This window comes from Vicia villosa, unplaced genomic scaffold (assembly GCF_029867415.1).
Source record: "Vicia villosa cultivar HV-30 ecotype Madison, WI unplaced genomic scaffold, Vvil1.0 ctg.001700F_1_1, whole genome shotgun sequence".
Classification (NCBI taxonomy): Eukaryota; Viridiplantae; Streptophyta; class Magnoliopsida; order Fabales; family Fabaceae; genus Vicia; species Vicia villosa.
In genome coordinates, this window is record NW_026705702.1 from 279,952 (window position 1) to 283,358 (window position 3,407).

The 3,407-nt window shown below is 34.4% G+C and overlaps 1 long non-coding RNA gene across 1 annotated transcript; it reads right to left on the bottom strand.

The window, feature by feature from the left end:
* Window positions 1-440: 440 nt before the first annotated feature.
* Window positions 441-904, bottom strand: LOC131636349 (uncharacterized). Its single transcript, XR_009294061.1, has 3 exons — window positions 803-904; window positions 626-707; window positions 441-536 (listed from the first exon to the last, which is right to left on the bottom strand). It is a non-coding gene; the product is annotated as an uncharacterized LOC131636349 (long non-coding RNA).
* Window positions 905-3,407: the final 2,503 nt, after the last annotated feature.

Here is a 3,407-nt window from a genome sequence, read left to right on the forward strand (position 1 = left end):
CTGTCGTTGCTAAATGAGGTATTTTAATGTGCAGCCTGTAATTTAATCCTCCCAGTCGACCTGTAATATTTTCGACCTGTAATATGTTTTCAACCTGTAATATTTTCGACCTGTAATATATTTTCGACGATATAATTTCAGCCATCAGTAAGACAATATATATATATATACTAATATAATACCATTATAATATCCAAAATTATATATATACATCATTACAACATCAATAATATTATAGTTCAAATCGACACAAATCCTACATGAAAAATTGCTTAATATAAAAGTGACACAAATCCTCTTTGATTTCTTCCAACTTAAGTCTCGGGTACCCAGCAACACGGAATTCGTCAAGGTACTACAAAACAAAAACATAATATGAATGATATATTTAGTTTAATGTAATAAATTATATGAAATTATCTTAAGTTATAAATTCATACCGTGAGCGGAATCTCTAATTGATTCGCCTGAAGGATTTCTTTCATAAACCTCAAAACAAAGTATCCGCAATCTGAACTGTTTCGCTGTTGCGGACACTACATAGAAAAACAAATAAGATTTTATAGTTGTCTTGTTTTATCAAGTAGCATAAATATTATAAGCAAAATTGTGAAAAATAATGTACCTGCACTTTGATCCAAGTAATGTTGTTTGATTTAGTCCAGGATACCTGTGCGTCCCGTTGACTTCGGAACACTTGTATTGATCTAATTAACAAATATATAAAAGCATATGTTTAGATCAATCCCACAAATAAGTAAATATATAAATATACACGAATATTTAGAACGATCCCACTTACAAATCAACGATTTCCTTCATAGCCGGATAATTGGTCCAGTCACCATTTACCGAATTCAGATAATACACGATATCTCTTATAGGGTTGATAGCAAGCAACAACCAGTGTGCTCTATAAATTAAAACAATAGGTTATATGAAAATTTTGCTATACACAAAAGAAACAGAGATTAGATGAACCAAGAATGAGAACTAACCCTACTGGTCGGGTATTATACGCCCAAAGATGCAGACTTTCTGAATTGCCGGTGGACATGAATCTATCGACTAAGAGCTGTCTAACTGATTCCGGTTCCGAATCAATTGCCATTCCGCTGTAATGGGCGGAAGACACGAAACGGAATCTGTTAGACAATACAGTCCCGCGCAACACTCTGTCATACGACAACCTTAAATAAAAACATAATAAACATTAGATTATTTTCATTGAAATGTGTAAATAAATTATATTGTGGGACTAATTAAATAATATATCAGATGAGTGAATATTACCGGATGTATGAGTGCATATCACCGACGCCTAGTTGTTCATGCGTAAAAATCTCTTCCAAGTCATCAATTGCAATATGTGACTTGAATTCAATACCGAAGACACTTTCATCCATATTGATTTCACGTAAAGCACCATCCTTCAAATCGGACATATCAACCATTGTTGCGAGCGTCGTCTGGTATCGAGGCACAAAAGCACCGCCTTTTTTTGCCGCTATCTTCGGAGGACCAGTGGGTGGTACGCTACGAACTCGCTGCGTCACTTGTTGTGACTCCCGAGCGGATACCTAAAAATCATATAAGTTAGGTAAAATATAAAATCATGTAGATTTAGATTCAGATTATATATTAACACTTTAAATGTACCTCTTTTAGTGATGCAACAGACTCCTCCTCTTGTAAAATCCCTTTACCCTTAATTGCGGGTTTTATAGGAGCAGTCTAAAATTAAAATGTAAAAAATAATTAATAAACGGTTTAGAATTAATAACTGGTTGAGAGACACTAAATTGATATTAAATAGAACCATAAACAATAAACTATAAGCAGAAAATAACAAACTATAAGCAAGAAGAAAGGGATAGTAACCTGAGTTAGACTTTATGTGGGAGATGGGTAGGTTTGAATCGGCGTTGTACAAGTAGAAACCAGAGACTTCAAAGTAACTGTAAAATTAAACACACACACACGATGCAGTTAAATACAAATATCATAAAAGTGAAGGAACTATATGCAAACTGTAGCACAAACTACAATGATTAAGAATAGATTAATATTATTTTGACATACATTTTTATATTAGCAAAAGAATAACTAATTACCTTTAGAGAAATTCAGAAACTTCTGGAACCACACACCGTAAGCTAATCTGATGTCTCTAGTGATATTCTTTTAAAAAATCTTTAATATTCCCTGAAAAATAATCATAGCCCAGATGTTATAGCAATTCTAGATACATAGTACCGCAAGGTAAATCAAAGTTTAACAACTACTTAGAAACCGGGGCAGCAACTACGCATGTCAAAACAACGTCGTGAAAACGACCACAAATCATAGTCGAGTCATACAAATGGAGAAATCAAGGTGGAGCAATTATATCTCATGAGAAAACAACAATTTAGCATGTATTTTCATAACGGCGCAGCATTGATGTCTAACAAAATAAAGAGGAAAATACACTCAACTCCCTTTAGATTTAGCTAAATAACACAAACATCTTCTTTAACTTTCAAAATACAATAACCGTCCTCTATCGTGATATCGTGTTATTTAGAGAAATCAGAAGAATTAACTTATGTGAGTGATGGAGAGTTGAGCCTGTATCCAGAAGAAGAAGCAAGCAATAGAAGCATAGTGAAGGAACTGACTTACAATCAAAGGAGAGTGGGATTTGATTTGGATATAATGGCAAAGATATATCAGGCTATGATTATTTGTTGATAAGATATATTAGACTTGTCAAACATTGTACATGGTAAACTATACCATTATGATGAATCATAAGCCAAAGATACATAGAAAAAACTATTTGCTTGCTATCATACTTTTAGAGTAAACTATACCATTATCACTTCAGGATCAAATAAGATAGCAACACAAAAACAAATTTCTACATTACTGAAATTATGAACAGAAGCAGAACCAGAAACTATTTGCTTGATATCATACTTTTAGAGTAAACTATACCATTATCTCTCATAAATGTTTCAAAGTATTCTCACAATTTGCTCTTAAAATAGTGGGAAGACTTTACCTGAACAGAAGCAGAACTGGACTTTGATTTTGACCAAGAAAAACCCTAAAATCCCACAAGACTTTGATTCTGAGAGAAGCAGCAAGAAGACGACGACGGCGGCTAGTTGAGACGACGACGGAGGGACGGAGGAGGGGCTGAGACCACGGCGGAGGGAGTGAGAGCGAGGAAGCAGAGAGTACGTGAGCGAGGAAGAAGAAGAAGATGTACGGAGAAGTTTTTGGTTTCTGAATAAAATAGCGTGTTTTAGTTTTATGAAAATTATAAAAAGGGCTACCAGAGCGCTTTTCAGAAGCGCTTTCATATGCCCCTTTATACCAGCGCTTTATTACTAAAAGCGCTTTCGTACCCACCCCCTATA